This window comes from Monodelphis domestica, chromosome 4 (assembly GCF_027887165.1).
Source record: "Monodelphis domestica isolate mMonDom1 chromosome 4, mMonDom1.pri, whole genome shotgun sequence".
Lineage (NCBI taxonomy): Eukaryota > Metazoa > Chordata > Mammalia > Didelphimorphia > Didelphidae > Monodelphis > Monodelphis domestica.
In genome coordinates this window covers 362,553,132-362,573,190 of record NC_077230.1, presented here as the reverse complement: position 1 = coordinate 362,573,190, position 20,059 = coordinate 362,553,132, and the positions used below count along the sequence as shown (strand labels likewise).

General features: G+C 39.8%; 1 protein-coding gene across 2 annotated transcripts in view; it reads left to right on the top strand.

Annotated features, from left to right (window-relative positions):
* Positions 1–423: 423 nt before the first annotated feature.
* Positions 424–20,059, top strand: part of STK40 (serine/threonine kinase 40) — a 67,310-nt gene continuing 47,674 nt past the window's right edge. The window contains exon 1 of one of the 2 annotated variants that reach the window (XM_056795161.1): positions 424–829. The gene's annotated coding sequence lies outside the window, so the exon portion shown is untranslated. Of the gene's footprint in view, positions 830–8,788; positions 8,897–20,059 lie in introns of those variants that run through there. The other variant, XM_001364472.4, reaches the window with a different exon arrangement.

The window sequence follows — 20,059 nt, the reverse complement described above, 5'->3', positions numbered from 1 at the left end:
TTATCATTCTTATTAACATTCGGACTTAATGAAAATATAAACACATGGCTCCAGAAAACGTGTTTCCAAAGATTATCATGGAATTCCAGGACCAGGCCACTTTTCTGATATATACGGTATTCCCGGGGTCGCCCCCCCACTCCTTGGGCAGCTCAGCCCTGAGCAACTGTCAAACGGTCTCCGCGGATTTCCGAAGGGGGCGGGAGGTGGGTGGGACTGCGTGATTCAGGGCTCTCGGTAGGATTCGGGCGGGGGTGGTGTGAGGGGCGGAGCTAATCCGTCATCGTTTTCGTGGCCTCACTCATGAAGGAGCTGAGAAAGATGGGCCCGCCCCCTCTTACTCAGCCGCCAATCACTCTTCTCCTTTCAGCCCCGTCCCCACTGAGAGCCAGTTACCGTCAGGGCCCGGCTCCTCAGACCTGAAGTCGAAAAGCTTCTGCCCTGCACCAATATGGCCGCTCCCCAGAGGCCAATCAGCGTCTCGACGGGTTTTAGGCCAGGGTCGGGATAAGGAGCCCTCAGGCCGTCCCCGCTCCCTTCACTGGAAAAGAAAGGCGGAGCTCTGAGCTAAGGGGGCTGGGTCGTGGGGGTGGCGGTGCGTCACTTCCGTTGTCAGGTGGCGGCGCCGCAGCCATGGAGGGAGGCGGCGGCTCGGGCGGCGGCGGCAGCGGCTGCGGCGGCGGCTCGGGCGGCTGCGCTGGGCGGCGGCGGTAGAGCGGCTCTCCCGCCCCCGGCCCCCCAGCCTCCCGCCCACCGGGACGGAGCGCCGAGCAGCCCCCCGGCTCCGGGACGCGGACTATGGGCGAGGAGCGCTGAGCGCCGGGGGAAGGTGAGCGGAGCTGAGAGGGGTGCTGGGGTGGGGGGGCTCTAAGGGAGGGTGGGAGTGGACTGGGGTTTACAGTGAGAAGGACCTTCCCTGAAGTGGGTATTGAGTGAGGTCTGGGGGGAGGGTTCTCCCTGAAGGGGGCGGTGGAGGACCTGCCGTGAGGGGGGTCTGGGGAGGAGGGATCTGTCCTGGGGGGGTGGAAGTGAGCACTGCCCTAAGATGGGGTGGCTATATGGGTGTATGACTTGTCTAAAACCTGTGTTTATTACATTATACTGGTTATTTCCCCCATTAGAATGGAAACTCCTCGAGGACTGGGACTGCTTTTTTGTCTTTGTATTCCTAGAGTGTTGGCTAGTTCCCCCTGCATCTAGTAGGAGCTTAATAAAAATGCTTGTTGATTGATTGATTGGATGAGGCGAGGGCCAATCTAGAGGTCTAGACTTTGTATGGGAGAGAAAGGGGATGGATGAAGAGAAGAATGGGAACACGTTGGGAAGGAGGAAGGGCTAGGATGACCAGGTTGGGCTAAGTAGGGGGCGGGGGCGGGGGCCGGGAGGTAATCCGGGAGAGGTGATTAATTTGAATGGATGGAGTTTGGGGGTTTGGTTAGGGATTGCCGAGGGAGCCCTGGGGAACTAGTGTTGGGAGGAGGATTCCTGCATTTTGCCTCTCCTGCTCGAAGGTCTCCTGTTCTGCTCTGCCTTGCAGCCCACTCAGCTTCTCTCAGACTGAGAGCAGAAGTGACTCGACATTATTCCTATATGATTCTCAAAGTTCCCTTGCTATCCTGAAAGTGATAGTTGAGCCCAGCCGGAATGTGTTGTGGACCAGGGTGCTCTTCTGATCATGAGCGACTAGGAAGGAAGTTGGGGGGAGGGCGGTTTGCAGAGCATGTAGGAGGAGACTGTTTCCTGGGAGTCCTATTGAAACCCACACTCTTTTAGCATTTGAAGAGCGAGGAATTCTTTTCCACATAGTGACCGACCTTCATGGCATGCTTCATCCCTAGGAATCTAGGCCCTGTGCAGCATTCACTTTCCATCTCAGCCCTCCCTCCCACTTGCTTGTCTGAGCTATGCTGGTTTACTGTCACAACCTGGCTGGCATCCTGTGGTGGATCTGGCAGCTGGTCGCTTTCAGTGCCAGAGCCTTCTGTAGTTTGTACCTTTCACCTGACTGCTGAGTGTAGATTGTCCCAGTCCCACTCCGGGTGGCACCACCTACTGATAAGCAAGGTAGTTAAGATGCCCTTAAATGGAATAGCCTTTGCTTGAATAGAAAAAGTATTAAGTTTCTCCATTTTAAGTTAGGGGGAAAGCCCCAAATTGAGTTTACTAATGAATGTTTCTCCTGAAGAATTTAAGGAGGAAGAGAAAGTCTTACTGGGTATGTTTCCCCTTAGGCTTAAGGGTTTTGCAATGAGATAAGAAAGCACAAAATTTGTGGAAGTCCAGGACATCAAATAAAGAAATATAATTGTGCATAGAGGAATACTCTGGGGCTTTTAAGTAGTGGTTATAAATTCCTTAGAAGCTTCATTTCCAAGGTCTTGACTTCTTTTAACATTTAAATCTTAAAGTATGGGAAAATTTTTCTCTTAGACAAGTAGAGAAATAAATATACTCAAATCGTGGTTTACTTGTGAAATCATAGTTAAAACACAATTCCCATTGAGTTAAATCTCATTTAGGTTGTGTGCACTTGTAGTAAAGCCAGGATAGGGAATAAAGAGAAATCTGACTAAAAGCTGAGTGCTATGGTAATTGCTTTATAGATATTCTTTTGCCCTTCACCACACCTCCCCATGAGATAGCCCAGATTAGGCAGAATAGAGTTGTTAAACTCCACAATTGAGACAGCTACACATTTGGATTAAGAGGTTGCTTTCTTGTTGCTAAATCTAAAACAGATATGTAGAATTTACTTCATTTTTCAGCATTTGTGGTTGCTAAATCCCATACAGACTTCAGGAAAGAACTCCCAATAGTTAGTTGATGCAGTTAGTGACAACTGAAGGTGTCCTTTGGAACTGAAGGAAGTACCCTGGAGAATCTCATATTCATAGTTTCATTTTACTCTTAAAACAGTTTGTGAGAAATTGACCCAAAGCAGATTAAGGTCTAGGAAAATCAGTAGTAGGTGTGGGTTTTAGTTCAAGTTCTTTATGGCTCTGAATGAATCACTTAAGATCTCATATCTTGAGTTGGAAGAGACCTCAGGCCATCTAGCCTAACACCTTCATTTTATAGATGAGGAGGCTGAGCAATTTGCCCAAGGTCACACAGGTAGAGTGCTGTCAGAGGATGGATTTGAATCCAAGGCCTCTGACTCCAAAGCTGGTACTCCTTCCACTATTCCACATGATCTCCCCTCTCTAGGACTCAGTTTCTTCTAATGTAAAGTGGTAGAGTTCAGTGGGGGAAGGAGTTTGTACTAGTTGATCTTGAGTTCTAAAATGCTATGATTTTAGAGTCATTTTGGGAGGAAAATAGAAAACTTAGGCAGTAACTTATAGGAAAGTATGAATTCCTGAGAGAATGTTGAATTCAAAACAATGCAGGGAAGTAGCTACAGATTCTTTAATGTGCTTAACTTTCCAGTAACTTCAATCCTATTTCCAAATTGGTTTAGGAAAGAAGCAAGTACTATATTCTCTGACCCCAAATACAAAATTCTGTAGATTGTATACAATAATCACTTTCCGCACTGGCAGATGAAATACAGGGTAGCTGGCCTTGGTGAGGAAGAATTACAAAGTCTTTGTGCAAACCTGTCACTGTTTTAAACTATAGTGATGGTTTTCCCTCATTTTTTTTTTAACTTTTTTTGACTGGCATTAAAATACAAAAGTAGGAATAAAAGAAAATTTTTAAATGATTGTGTGCATGTAACTGTATACTTGTTATTTATAGATTGTTCCTTAATATCATGACTTATTCACTTGTCTTTAAATGGTTTCCCAGAGAAGGGCAGCTGTACACAACAGGATTTGGAGAATTAGGCTTAACCATGCTCCTTTATTCAGTTGCATATGTTTAGGGAGGTAAGCTTCCTGGATTTTCCAGGAGCTCAAATTTCTTAACATCACTTTCCCAACCCCAAAATACCTTGTTTAGAAAGAGCTCTTTTTGATGAGGAAGTCCCAGAAAAGCAGCTTTTTGGTCACTGAATTGTAACCCCTTCGTCTCCCCTCACCCACCCCCCTTCAAATAACAGCTAAACTGACCATGGTCATTAACAGAATGTACTTGCAAAAAGTTGGCTTTCCAAAGGACCCTTGGGGACCTAATCCTAGAAAGGAATACTAGCATTAGGTTTCTTTTCCTAATTCACTTGATAAAACTGGGTCAGAAGTTTGCACTTGTTAGTGACTCCAGAACAGCCACTGTGAAAAGCCTACTTTCTTTAATCTTAAGTTTATCATGATTACCCTAAAACAATAAAAATATGATGCATTTGATAAATTGACATTTGTATCCATGCAGAATGGTCTTTGTGAAGAGTAACTATATCACCTTTAGCTAATGAGATTCCTAGTTTCATCTTTGAGATTAGATTTAGAACTGTACTTGGGGATTTTATGGGATTCTCTTGATTTCAAATGTGCCTTTACTTTGCACTTTTGTCCTTGGTCTTAATAAGTGAGGGAAGGGATTGTGTTAAAGAGGTCAGATAGGTCTCTTCAGGTAAAGCATTTGTTGTCTGTTGTAACAAAATTCTTTCTCTGGACTATGTTAAATTACTGGTGAGGATTAAAAAAGGGCATTTTTGACTTTTAATGTATTTCCTTTTTTCTTATTTTTTTTTAATCAAGGAAAATCCGCTTTCTTTCCCTCCACTTTCCCCATTGAGAAAGACAGACAAACCAAAACTTCTGGTCAAACAAAACAAATTCCTGTGTTAGCCATGTCCAAAAAATATACAGGGTGCCATAAAAGTCTTAGTTTAAGCTTTAAGCTACTAAAGTTAAAATTCTGGAACACCTTGTCTTCTCAAGTCTCTTAAGCATTCTTGAGTCCATCACCTCTCAGGGAACTTTCCCAGAATTTCTCTTGGCAGATATCCGAGATGCTTTCTTTTCAAGGAACCAGGCTTAGCTGAAGGGATATTTCTTTGACTGTTAGTGATTAAAATGAAAGGGTTGATTGATATTTTGAACCATAGTGATATGTATTGAAAAAAAAAAACCCTCAAGTCTAGAGTCCAAGGAGACCAAATTTGACATTTTTCCAAGTTTAGGCTGCAAAGATTTCAGGGCAATGCTTCATTTTTTCCCCAAAACATATTGGGCTAAAATTATATGGCATAATAGGACATTCAAATGTTTTCTGAGGAAGATGACCAGCCAATGGACTTATAATAATGGGAGATAAATTGGTTAAATGTTAGGTCTGCAGATGTAAGATGCTATAAAGGTATACATAATTTAAAAACAAACTAGTAGGGGGCATCTGGATGGCTCAGTGGATTGAGAGCCAGTCCCAGAGACAGGAGGTCCTGGGTTCAAATGTGACCTCAGACACTTCCCAGTTGTGTGACCCTGGGCAAGTCACTTAACCTCCATTGCCTAGCCCTTACCACTCTTTTGTCTTGGAACCAATACACAGTATTGATTCCAAGAGGGAAGGGAAGGGCTAAAAAAACAACTACTAGTGTAGGAAAATCCAAAATTCACAAAGCAGCAAAATTGGAAGTGGTTATTTACATTACAGAAGACTTCTTTTGGAGCAGCTAGAGTGGCTCAATGGATAGAGTGCCAGGCCTGGAGATGGGAGGTCCTGGGTTCAAATGTGGCCTCACACTTCCTAACTTTGGCAAGTCATTTACCCTAATTGCCTAGCCTTTCTGCCTTGGAACCAATATTTAGTATTGATCCTAAGATAGAAGGTAAGGGTTTAAAATACATATGTATTTCTTTACAGAAAGCAAAGAAGTTCTCTTATACAGCTGTTCCCAAACATTTTAGCTTAACAACCTTTTCCTTTACGCTTTTAAAAATTATTGTGAATCCCCCAGAAAACTTTGAGTTATATCACTATTTATAGTATTAGAAATGTAAATGTCTGAGTATTATCATAAAATTTTGACCTCACGGGCCTCAGAGACCACCAGGGTTCCCTGGACCACACTCACTTTGAGAACGGCTATTCAGTATATTAAGTTTAAAGAATCTTAAAAGTTAAGTATGGAAGCTACTACCCCTTGAAACTAATTTGTAAAAAATGTGTCTGAAATTATAGTAAGTGTAAATTAAATAGGATCACTTGACAAAGGACTTTTTAGGAGTATGCCCATAGTTTCAGCTCTTTACACTGTCTTCCTGAATTAGAATATAATCTCCTTGAAGTCAGAGACAGCTTAACACCTTATATTTATATCCCCAGCACTTAGTACAGGACCTGAAACAGTCAGTGGTTAAGAAACACATAGGAGTTGAGCAAAAAATGAAAGTGTTTCCAAGTAGGAGCGGGTCAGGTGTTCTCCAGTTTTGAAGTTGGAGTAGCACATTGATCATTTAGCTCTTTAAAGCCAGGTTGGTAGCTTTTGTTGACTTAGGAAGTCAAAACTGATATCCCCCTTTGCTTTTAGGATGTCATTTCTGAAGGTCCTAAGGAGTCACAGAGCTGGATTTTCAGATACCTTTCCTGGTCCAACCCATAGAATCCAAGGATATTAGAACTTGGTAGGATTTTAAGGGTCATCCAGGCCAACTAACTCATTTTGCAGATGAAAAAATAGCAGTCTGTCCTAAGGCAGATGGGTTACAGCCCTGGTAATCTGACACAGTAGTCTACTGATTGCAAGTCCAGTTGTCCTTCCATTGTGGCAGGTTTTTTTCTACTGATTCTTTCCTTACATACCTCTCCTTAAAGTATACATCCCCTCTACTACATCCCTGAGAAATGGTCATGAACCTCCTGTATGTAGTAAAGATACCTTACAAGGTAGCCCAGCCCATTGTGGGGACAGCTAAAATTTTTAGGAAATCTTTGCTTATATTGGCCAGCAACAACCCACTTCCCTACTATAATAAGCAGCCCCTAGTCCCTGTTCTGTCCCCTCTGTAGCCATTCTAAGTTAGGATTCTATCCCTGACAGGAAGGTCAAAGGGTGATTTGGAGGTCATGGTTGTCTTCTAAAGTTTCAACTATCTTGAAACATTTCAAGATTCCTTTTTTGAGCTATTTCTCTTTTTAGCCTCTCAAACTCCTTGGCAGTTTCAGGAGTTTTTTACCCTCTGTGGTAAGTTTACTTTAACTACCTCTTTCAGACTCAATTGTAGGGCCCTACATTTTGGTGAAGTATATGTTGACCCAGATCAGACTTCATAGTTTTGTTTGCAGACTTCAGTCCCCTCCCTCCTCCAGCCTTTTATTTTCTCTGTTGGATTCTTCTTTTGGGTGGGTTGGTGGGGCTTAGAGCTCACCTACTTAATTGTTGCCCGCCATCTCCAGTGGCCTTGGTTCAGTGTCCAGAGTGGTAGGCAGTATTCCAGGGTGCAAGGCCCTTAGCTGTATATGTGACATTTTGCCAGTATTGTATGGGTTGAAGTACATTGTTTAGGCTAGACTTCTTTGGCTTTCTGTTATAACTGGTTTGGAAGAAGGTGAGGAAAGTATGAGATTGCTATAGTTGAACCTTAGCCAGACTGGCAAAACTACCTGTGCAGTTAAAGTTATTTGCAAAGTACAGGTGACAGGTGATGGCTGCCTGTAAATTAGCCTTTAGCCCTTGTAGCCATGGGTGTCATGGCTTTAGAGCACCACTTAGCAGTCTAGCAGTTCAGTTCCTGAGTTCCTGAGTGTCCTTGGCCCCTGGGCTAGGGGTTAGTTGTGTATAAACCTTATAGAGAATCCTGGGATTTGCCAGGCTTCTGCTTGGTGAGTCAGAGGTAAGCTCTTTTCTAGAATAATTGAAAGTCTTCCAGGAGAGTTGTTACACTGAATTTAATTTTGTAGTTGAACAAACGATTCTCCTTGCCTCAGTGCAGCAGTGAGTATAAAAAGTTAAAGGCTGTGTTGTCACAGATGGAGCTCAGGCTCTGTGTTGCAATCCACAGACTCCCTAGAACGGCCCCTCAGTGCCCTTGCTGCTCTCAGCATTCATAGACCTTGTTTGACCTCTGGAACCTGTGTAGGGAGAGGTAATGTTGCTGGTCGATAACCAGCTAGAATGTGTGTGAAATGTCTCTTCTTGAGACCTGATGGTTGGAGCCACACCTGTTTAGACAGGTTACCTTAGCTTATAACGAAGGATGCCTCCTGGCAGGGGCTTTGCCAAGTGGGCCAGCAATCTTTTGCTTCCTCTACCACCCTGAATATGGATTCAGAGTGCCTTCTCTCTCTGCACAACAGCTGCTGAAACTTCAGAAAATGAACTATATTGTCAGTTGTCAAAGGTGTGAAATTTTATGTTTAATTCCATCTTGCCTAGGATAGCTAATGAACTTCACTTCATCTCATCTGAATTGTATTTGACAGCCTTTTGTTGCTATAGACACTCTAACAAAGCCCAAGCTGCTCCTGACCAGAATCTGTCTAGTCCTTCCCATTATTTTCTAGCACTCCTCACCCCACATTTGGAGAGAGTGGATCTAGCATCTCTTCTTTGTCTTCCTCACAACACCTTTTTTGGGCCACTAACTGCACTTTTTAGAAATAAAAAGAATGAAAGAGTCTTATTTTAGGAGCTTATATTTGAATGAGGAGACCACCGTTACAAATGTAAACACATACAGAATGCATGTAAAGAGAATAAATGCAAGGGGGTTAGAAAGGGTGGGCACTAGCAATAGGGCTGGAGAAAATCAGGAAAGTATGGGTAGTTCTGATAGAAAGCTCTCTCAAGGGGAGAGTCTGTGAGGCATAGGTGAGTAGGGAGTGGGTTCCAGGCATGGGGAAGTTACCAGTCCAAAGGTCTGGGAGAAGAGATAAAAAAGTCAGTTTGACTATATTACAGGTTCTGGAGAGGGAGTAATGTAGGTCGTTTGGGACCGGGTTCTTCCAGTCCAAGTGAAGATAGCTTGGCCAAAGACTGACCTGATAAGAAGATTCAAGAAACGGGTGGGTAGGTAACATGGTATTCTGTCTACTACTTGTTGTAACACTTTACAGTGAGTAGCAATTTAAAGCATTTAAAACTTATCTGCTTCCATCATGGAAGAACTTTTTGAAAAACCAGGCTTTGGCAATGTTGTGGCAAAGAGGGAGGTTTGGGGTAGGGAAAGGGTTTTGGTGTAGGGAAATGCTTCTTTTTAAATTTTGATATATTTTTATTTCATTAAATATTTCCTTATTATGTGTAAAAAAAGTTAACATTCATTTTTTTAACATTTGGAGTTCCAAATTCTTTCCCTCCCACCCTTCTCCCTACTTGAGAAATCAGGCAGTTTGATGTCAGTTTAAACGTAGGATGTCATGCAATGCATATTCCCATATTAGCCAAGTTGCTGGAGAAAACAGACCAAAAAAAGAAAAATAGAGAAAGTGAAAAGTATGTTTCTTTTCTTTTTTTTTTTAAGCCCATATCTTCTGTCATAGAATCAGTACTGTGTATAAGGGCTGGGCCATGGGGATTAAGTAATTTGCCTAGAATCACACATCTAGGAAGTATCAGAGGCCACATTTGAGCCAGGACTTCCTATCTCTGGACCTGGAGCTCAATCCACTGAGCCACTCAACCAACCCCCAGTGTGTTTCAATCTGCATTCAGAGTTCATCAGTTCTTCCTCTGGAGATGGATATTATTTTTCATCATGGGTCCTTTGGGATTGCCTTGATCAGAGTGGCTAAGTCTTTCACAACTGATCATCCTTATGATATTGCTGTTACTGTATACAATGTTCTTCTGGTTCCTCTCACTACACTTTTAGCAGGCATCATATAGATCTTTTCATGTGTTTCCAAAACTATCTTACTCATCATTTCTTTCTTTTTTTTTTAAATTTTGTTTAGTTAGTTAATTTAGAATATTTTTCCATGGTTACAAGATTTATGTTCTTTCCCTCCCCTCCCCTAGCTAACACAATTCCACTGGGTTTTACATGTGCCATTGATCAAAACCTATTTCCATATTATCCATATTTATACTAGGGTGATCATTTAGAGTCTATATCCCCAATCATATCTCCATCGACCCTTGTGATCAAACAGTTGTTTTTCTTCTGTTTCAACTCCCACAGTTCTTTCTCTGGATGTGGATAGTATCTTTCTCATAAGTCCCTCAGAATTGTTCTGGATCATTGCTTTGCTGCTAGTAGAGAAATCCATTACATTCAATTGTGCCACAGTGTATCTGTCTCTGTACAATGTTCTCCTGGTTCTGCTCCTTTCACTCACTCTGCATCAATTCCTGGAGGTCATTTCAGTTCACATGGAATTCCTCCAATTTATTATTCCTTTGAGCACAATAGTATTCCATCACCAACATATACCACAATTTGTTCAGCCATTCTCCAATTGAAGGGCATCCCCTCATTTTCTAATTTTTTGCCACCACAAAGAGCACGGCTATGAATATTCTTGTACAAGTCTTTTTCCTTATTATCTCTTTGGGGTACAAACCCAGCAGTGTTATGGCTGGATCAAAGGGTAGTCAGTCTTTTAGTGTCCTTTGGGCATAGTTCCAAATTGCCTTCCAGAATGGTTGGATCAGTTCACAGCTCCACCAACTATGCATTATTGTCCCAATTTTTCCATAACCCCTTCAACATTTGCCATTTTTCTTTTCTTTCATGTTAGCCTATCTGATTGGTATGAAAGTGGTGTCTCAGAGTTTTAATTTGCTAATCAGTAATTTAAATTTAATTTACTAATCAGAAATGATTTAGAGCATTTTTTCATGTGACTCTTGAATAGCTTTGTTTTTTCCTTCTGAAAACTGCTTTTTCATACCCCTTGACCTCTTATCATCTAGGGAATGGCTATTACTTTTATAAATTTGTCTCTATTGCCTATATTTGAGAAACGAGGTTTTTATTAGAGAAACTGCTATGAAAAATTTTCAGTTTCTTGTTTTCCTTCTAATTTTGACTTCATTTGTTTTGTTAGAGAAAAAGCTTTTTAAATTTCATGTCATCAAAATTATCCATTTTGTTTCTACTGATTTGTTTCTCTTTAAATTATTCCCATATCCATAGATCTGACAGATAATTTTTTCAGTCAACAACCCTAATTTTACCTGTAACAGTATACATTTAGAGATATCAGTTTTCCCCTAAGTACTACTTTGTACTGTCCCACAGATTTTAGGATGTTTTCTTGTTGTTGTCATTTTTGTTAATAAAATTATTGTTACTCTCATTTGTTCTTTAACCTATTCTTTAGGATTAGATTGTCTAACTTCCAACAAATTTTTAATCTATGCTTCCATGGCCCTTTATTAAATGTAATTTTTATTGCATTATAGTCTGAAATTGATTCTGTTTTTATGCCCTAAAACATAGTTTCTGTAAAGGTGCCATATTGTGGTTGAGAAATGGGAATATAATCCTTTTTTTATTCATTTCCTTGATTTCTTTATTTTATGGTTAGATTGGCTCTGATTGAGGAAAGTTAAGGTTCCCCACTACTACAGGTTTACTATTTTCTGTAAATTCATTTAACTTTTCCTTTAAGAATTTGGATGCTATGCTTTTTAGTACATATGTGTTTAGTATTGATATTTCTATATTTTCTATAGTTCCTTTTAGCAAGATATAGTGCCCTTCTTATCCTTTTTAATTAGGTCAATTTTGGCTTTTGCTTTCTCTGAGATCAGGATTTCTATTCTGGCCTTTTTAACATCTGAAACATAATAGATAATATCCCAGCCCCTTGTTTTAACTTTATGTCTCTCTGTTTCAGATGTGTTTCTTGTAAATAACATTGTTTGATTCTGGTTTCTAATATGTTCTGCTATCTGCTTTGATTTTATAGTCGACTTCATTATATCACAATTATGATTACTGTGCATTTCCTTCCATCCTATTTTCTTCTATTTGTCATTCGCTCTTTATTCTCTCCCTCCTCTAAATCTGTTTTGTTTCTGACCACTGCCTTCATTTATCTGCCCTCTGTTTTATCCCTCTTTCCTTTCTTTTATCTAAGCTGTCCTTCCTACTTCTCTATTGGGTAAAACATATATATATATATATATATATATATTTTTAAACCTTTGCCTTTTGTCCTAGTAACAACTCTTAAGACAGAAGGGCAAGATGAATTTTTTCACTAGAGGTTCAAGTATTGCCCTTTACTACCACTATTTCCCTCTCCACTGTAAAAACTAATTTTTCCTTTTCCCTTCTCGCAAGGCATCTTTCTCACCTATCCGTTTTTTAAACAAAAAAATCATCCCAACATAATCAACTGACTCCTGTGCCATCTTTCTGTGTAGAATTCTTCTAACTGCCCTAATAATGATGAAGTTCTTAGAAATTATACTGTCATCTTTCCATATAGAAAAGTAAATGCTTTAACTTTGAGTCTTTTATGCTTTCTCTCATGTTCATCTTTTTATGCTTCTCTTGAGTCTTGTATTTGAAAGTAAAATTTTCCATTCAGTTCTGGTCTTTTCATCATGAATCTTGAAAGTGCGCTTTCATTAAAAATCCATATTTTCCCTTTGAATTATATTTTGTTTTTCTGGGTAGATTACTCTTGGTTTTAATCCTGTCTCATCTCTTTTGCTTCCTGAAATATCTTTTCTTTTAAAAAAATTTTCAGCCCCTCCTCTCCCCACACAATAGAAGAGATCATTCAGCAAACAGATATGTATATTGTGATTTTTGATGTTATCACTTCTCAGTTCATTTTCTAGAGATGAGTTATTCTTCAAGTATTAAATTTGTAAATGTTTATAATGTTTTCTTGGTTTTACTTATTTCACTCTTCGTTGTCTCATCTCCAAGTTCTTAAAAAACTAATCTGCTCATTGTTTCTTATGGAGCAGGCCTCTGTTTCTTTCTTTTGGTAGGTGCTCCTAAGAGTGGTTCCAAGGTGTTTCAATAGTTTCTTTTTGGATGTTTGAAGTATTTTCTCTTTGAACCTAGATTAGTCATGGCAAACCTTTTAGAGGGGCAGATGATGTGAGAAATGTCCTCAGGCATGTGTGGAGAGGGAGAGGGGAGCAGCAAAGCACAGTCCACCCCACATCCCTCTGATTTTCTAGTAATGAACTCTGGTGAACTCTTGTGCTGGGGTGACAGTGTCCGTGCCAACAGAGAGGGCTCTGAGTGCCCCCTCTGGCACATGTGCCAATAGGTTCATCACCACAGACCAGGGTGGTTTGGAATTTGGCTATAATTTATGGGAGTTTTCATTTTAGGACCTCTTTTCAGGTGGTAGAGTCTTTTAATTTCTATTTTAACCTTCTTGTTTTAGGATCTCAGAGCAGTTTTCCTTGAAATACCTAAGCAATCTCTCTAATTTGTTCATTGTATTTTTATAATTTTTCTTCTTTGCTTTCATTTCTTCATCTATTTTTTTCCTTTGTTCTTTTTTTTTAAATTAAACCCTTATCTTCTGTCTTAAGAGTCAATACTATGTATTGGGTCCAAGGCAGAAGAGGGGTAAGGGTTAGGCAATGGGAGTTAAGTGACTTGCTCAGGGTCCGACAGCTGAGAAGTGTCTGAGGCCAGATTTGAACCTAGGACCTTCTGTCTCTAGTCCTGGCTCTCAATCCACTGAGCCCCCAGCTGCCCCCACTCTTTTTTCAATCTTAATTAATTTTGAAAATCATTTTTAGCTCTTTCAGTAATTCTTATTAGACTTAGGTCCAGCTCATACTTTGTTCTTTTGAGGCTTTGCTTGTGGTAGTTTGGTTTAATTTTCTTCTTCTGAGTTTGTCTTGATTTTCCCATAGCAACTTTTTATGATTGGGTTCCTTTTTGTTGTTTGCTCATTTTCCCATTTTATTTCTTGATTTTAAACTTTATATTAAAGTTGGACTTCGCTCCTGGTGTGGCAGAGAGGGGCACCATTTCAAGTTTCAGGCTTTTTTCACACTGCTGGGTTTTAGCTAATTCTGGGTATTTAGAAGTTTTTGTGCTTCCAAAATGGTGGGAGTTGGGGAGAGGTATAATCACTGCTCTTCTGTTCTCTTTCATTCTTACCCAGGAAGATCCTCAATCCCTTTATGTTGTTCGCCAAGGTATCTGCTCTCTTAGGGTTGAAAATACTATCCCATAGGGTTCCTGTTCCCTTTTGAAAGAAAGTGTTCCTCTTCATCCTTGAATTTTAACCCAGAAATGGGTATGAGCAATGGGATTTCCAAACAGTGTCTGGTCCTGTAACTAGATCTAGCACAGGGGTTCTTGTAATCTTTTTCTGATCAATTTCCAGGTTCCCTTACTGTCTCTGGTTTGAGAAATCCTGAAGCTGTTGCTGTTTCTGTCACCACCAACTTGTCCCACCACTGGTGTTTCCTCCACATTGGCTTCAGGCCAACCTCCACTTCCTTGGCATAGATCTCTCTTTCTGATCTCCTAAGTTGTCTTGGGTTAAAAGAATGTCTTATTCTGTCCTTTTGTTCTCTACCACTCCAGAATTCAACTTGAAGCATTATTGTAAAATTATTTGTGAGGAAATAAATGTTGGGAGAGCTAGTTGAATGATTTCTCTATTCTGCCATGGCTCTACTGGGAACTAGTTTGGTAAAACTCCAAACAGCTGCTGGTGAAGCCATTTGCTAAAGATCAGAACAGAAAACTCAGCCTAATGTATACAGAGACTTAGTTTTCTGCCCCATTTAATAGTTGTTCCCAGAAACAGCCCTTTCTAAAGATTCTTCTTATCCTCTGTCTATTTCACTATCTTTGTATATCTATTGGCCATTGACACTGAAGTTTACAGGAGTGAAATTACAATGTTTAAAGTGTACTTAACTTCTTTCCTTTTAGTTTTCAGAAGCAGTCTTCTCTCAGCTTTTTAAAGATCAGTCCCCCCTCCCCCCAAAAAAAGATGAAAAGGGAACTTTAATTGGACCTTTTTCCATATAGATTTTTTTTTTAATAACCCTTACCTTCTGTCTTGGAGTCAATACTGTGTATTGGCTCCAAGGCAAAAGAGTGGTAAGGGCTAGGCAATGCGGATCAAGTGACTTGCCCAGGGTCACACAGCTGGGAAGTGTCTGAGGTCAGATTTGAACCCAGGACCTCCCGTCTCTAGGTCTGACTCTCAATCCACTGAGCCACCCAGCTGCCCCCATATAGATTTTTAAAATCACATAATTGATTTTTTTTAAGTACTGAACTGTCCTAATTCATAGCCGCTCTCACTTTGAAGTAACCAAAATGTCCCAGCTCATGAGCTCAAAAACTGAATTGAGTATTTATACCAAAAGATTGTTCTGAAAAGCATTTTGTAATTTTGCTGAAAAGCAAGAAGGATGTTGTCCAGAGCTTAAAGGAGGAAATAGGCAGGACCCTGGGGTTCTATTTCTGACTGTCCTGTCCATTTCCCACTAATGAGTCACTTCCTTTGTTTCTGCTGCAGGTATTCTCCCCATTACATAGCTATGAAAATTAGGTTTCAGGAAGATTGGGCTTATCTGGGGTTTATCAAGCAATAGGAGATCTTTAGTTAAAGGAGTAAGTGTAGTCTTTACCTAGACTGAGTAAAGTATGTTATTTTTAAAATTATGCAGATATGTAATTTGACAAGTTAAGATTACAAAGCTTTTGCACTTTTTTCAAATGAACAAAATAAATGCTTTACTTTGGAAAAATAAAAATGTCAGCACACAAGGGTTATTAAGATTATTATTAAGAACATTAAGATCTAGCCCTATTAGAAGCAAACTAAGGGGGCACTAAACTCATCCCAGAAAAACTATTTGAAACAAAGAAATAATTCTCCAGCAACCATTATATGTAAGCTCTGTAGATAATTAAACTGATCTCAGTGGCTTCCCTTGATTTAGGCCTTGAATATTTGTAGTTGGAAGCTAGTCTGTAAAGAGGTTCTCTTGAAATAGCACTAGCTTCTCAGAATTTCAGCACTTAAATATTTGGTCTTTGTGATTTGTTTCAAGGATTTTTTTTTTATTGAGTTTGATTGGTTCCACTTAATAAAAATTGACATTCACATAGAACTTTAAAATTTGTAAAGCATCACTCAACAATCCTGTGAGGTTTACTGCAGTGGGGAGTAATGTTCCCATTTTACAGGTAAGCAATTTAGGTTCAGTGAGATTTGGTGATTTGCCTAGGATTATGTATTTAGTGAGTTTCAGACACAAAATTTAAAATCCAACTCTTCCCACCTCCGAGTCTAGCTCTAGGTCTATCCAATGTATCACAATTTTGAGTTGTGTTGGTTAACAGGTGATCTGCATTTTGTCTTCACCACACAGCAGGGTATTTTCCATGGACTAGAATAGGTTTGACATCTCCCCCCAACCCCCACCTTTTCTGTCTGTCTGTCTGTTTCTCTCTCCCTCTTCCCCTCCCCTTCCTCCTTTCTCTAATTCTACCTTACCTTATTTTTATTGCTGCCTTTTGGATTTTTTTATATCACATTCACTTCTAAATGTATTCTTTCCCTCTCTTCATTCCTTATACAGTGAGCAATGCCTTATAACAAAGCAGTTCAGCCAAACTAGCCAGCATGTCCATTATGTCTAACAAGTGTATGTGATTCTTCACACCCATAGCCCCTTGCTTCTGCAACAAAGAGAGGAATATGCATTTTCTCAACTGTTCTCCAGAAGCAAACTTTCAAGCATTTTCTTTTGGGAATAGTATTTAAGAGAGAAAGCTAAATAAGAGCCAAACACAAGGCAATAAAGTAACCCAAGAAATGGGCTTCATACTAAATAAATATATTTATATTCTTCTAATGATTTCAGCCCTTGCTGGGCCTTGCCTTCCTCCATCCTTTTCTTCTAACTTTACTCTTCCAAGGGTGGTGTAAGGGTGGCAACACTGAAGACAAAGACAAAGATATCAGCAATGTAGTTATCTAATTGACAGATTACAAACATTGGAAGGATCAGTAATAAACTGGAATCAAACCTCCAGAATTTCAATAGATTTAATGGGCTGCTATAAGCAAATGAAATGTAAGAGATAAATGTAAAGTCTAAGACTTAGGTTTTTAAAAAATCAATTGGCTATGTATAGGTTAGGTGAAAAATACCCAGGGGTTTTAGTTGACAAGTTTAGTATAAATTAAATGTTATAAAACTGCTTTAAAAAGCAATTACTACTGTATCTTACCTTAATAAAAATGTAGTAACCAGATTGAGTGGTAATAATACTACAGCATTCTTCACTGGTTATTTCTCATCTGGAGCCTTATATTCAGTTCTGGCTACTTTAGGAAAGTAACAGAAAAGAACAGTGAAGGGTCTTTGCAAGAAACAATTGCGTTCTGTTAAGGAAAGATATGTATGTATATACATTTGTACAAAATACATGCATGGTCATTTTGGAAGAGAGTTCACTAGTAGCTGAGGAGATCAGGAAAGGGTTCAGGTAGAGTTCTGGTGGCCCTTGAGCTAAGCTTTGAAAGAAATTAGGAATTATAAGGGTCAGAGGTAGAGAGGAGATGAATTCAAGACATGCAGGGAGGAGATGTAGGGTTGTATGTGAGAAACAGCAAGAAGACCAGTTTGATTGAACCATTTAGAAAATTTGAAAGGTAAAATATAATAAGGTTGGAAAGAGAGTTTGGGCCCAGTTTGTAAAGATATTTGGCCTTCTCTACAGCACTGAATAAGGATAGGATTGTGGTCAACATTGATGTAGTCTTTTATGATTTCCAAAGTACTTTATATCTGTTAGCTCATTTGATTCTTACAAGTCCTATGAAGCAGAGAGTACAGATATTAATTCCACTTGACAGGGAATCTTCAGGGGGAAATATTTCAAATCTAAAAAGGCTGAAACAAAGCCACTGGATGTAGAATTCAGGCCTCTTAGCAAAGAACTTCTCCAATCTTGTTTTGCTCTGAAAACTTCTCCACCACTTAAGCCCAAATAGAATTTGTACAGTTAATCTATGAAGAGCAACAATAAGATTCAAGGCTAAATGTGGGCCCTATGGAATTTACTTCTGTGGAAAGAAACTTCTTTTTCTTTTAGGACAGATCCTTGCATCTATAAAGTCCATACTTCTGTGTATTGGTAGAAGCCAACAATTTAACATTGCAGATAAAGACATAAGTGGCATGCTTGTGAAATTTAGAAATGATGCAAAGCTACTAGGATAGCTAAGTAGTTATCCAATAAGGTGAATTTCTTAAACTAAGCTTACAAATTCAACTTTACAAGCCCAAAGGAAATTGAAGCCAGTAGTTCATATGAAAGATCAAGGGGTCTGAGTAAGACTGCACGTTCATTTAGTATGAGTTCGCAATGCACTGACAGCAAAAAAATGTTCGCTTGACTTGAGACTGCCTTAAAAAGAGTATCCAGGAATAGGAAAGAGATCTCGAGTGTTTCTTTTTTTTTTCCTTTTATCTTAGAAGAGCAGCTAGACAGTTGGGTTTAAGTGACTTGCCCAGGTTCACATAGCTAGGAAGTGTCAATGGCTAGATTTGAACCCCAGACCTTCAGACTCTAGGCCTGGCTCTCTATTGTCCACTGAGCCACCTAGCTGCCCCTTTTCCACTTTTTCTTGATAAGACCTCTGTAATATTTTCTGGGCACTATATTTTAGGGAAGGACATTGGTAGACTGGAGATGGTGGTAACATGATTCAAAATTATAGTTAAGATTGTAGGATCATTGCTGAACTTGGAGTCAGGAAGACCTGATTTCAAATTGTAACTGAGCTGGAAGGCAATATGGTAAAGGGGAAAAGAATACTGGCTTAGGGATCAAAGAACCTGAATTCAAATCTTATCACTTATGTAGATCACCTACTTGGGTGACCTTGGACAAATCACTTAATTTCCTTATGTCTCTATTTCCTTATCTGTAAAATGAGAGAGGACTGGACTGGATGGCTTCTGAGAACCCTTCCAGTTTGATATCTGGTCTTTTGATCATAAGAACTTATTAGCTTTGTTATGCCATACAAATCACTTCATACCTTTTAGCTATTATAGAAGAGGAATAATAACAGCTCCTATCTTCCAGGGTTGCCAAGAGAATTAAATGAGGCAGACATAAAGCACTTGTAACAATTGTCTGTTTTTAATAGTCCTAGAAAAGAAGACTTGGACAGGGGAGCCATGTTAGTCTTTTAAAATTTGAAGGCCCATTATTAGTATCTACCCCAAGGCTTCACTCCTTCAATCTAAATGGCCTGTTCCTTCAGCTGATCCTCAAAGAGGATCCTCCATCCTATCCTGATCCCCCTCAGCTAGACTCTCTCTGGCTTATCTCTCTTGCAAATACTTGTGATAGAGCAGTTGGATTCATTCTGCTTGCCCCTGCAGAGCAGAAGTAGAAGTAATAGGGTATAAGTTAAAAAGAGGCAAATTTAGATTCATTTATGGTCAGGAAAAGCTTCTGTGAGCTATCCAAAAGTGGCCTAGGAAGGAAATCCCCTTTACTTCAATGGATTTTTCTTCTTCAAGCAAAGACAAGATTGCCTGGCACACAAGGTATGTTGAAGAGGTAAATCTTAATTCAGGGAATGGGTTGGACAGAAATCTCTCTTCGGATCTTTTCTTTTTTAAAAATTCTGTGATTCTTTGAAGTCTTTCAGCATTACCAATAGTCCCAAATACCTATTCATTCAGGACCTCTTTTGTCACCGAGTTTGAGAGATTATGCCACTTTTCCTGATATACACTAGAGCTAAAGATAGGACAAGCAAATCAGAGGACCTCCCACACCATCAACCTGCAACCCTCAAAGCTCTCAGGCTACCATCTCAGCAGATATTATGGTTATCCCCTTGTCAAAGTGGTTTACCACAATCTGTGGCAACAGGTGTCTATCAAAGATAGGTTACTTCATCCCATGCTACAGAATACCCACCATTGCAAATCCCAATTTTATGAAGTCTTTTACTTCCAAAGACCCTCAGATCAAATCATTTTCTGACTGAACACCCCATTTCATGTTATATTTTTAGTCTAGCTTCTTCTCTGCCCCCATGGTACAAGTTCACCCATATTTTGCTCACCACCTGCAAACTAGCATATAAATCATGTCCCAACTAAAATTTCATCTTCTACAGGAAGCCTTCCCCAATTTGCTTAATTGTAGCACACCTTCCTTCTATTAATTATTTCCTATTCATTTCCCTATGAGATTGTAAGCCCTTTGAAGGTAGGGACTGTCTGTTGCTTCTC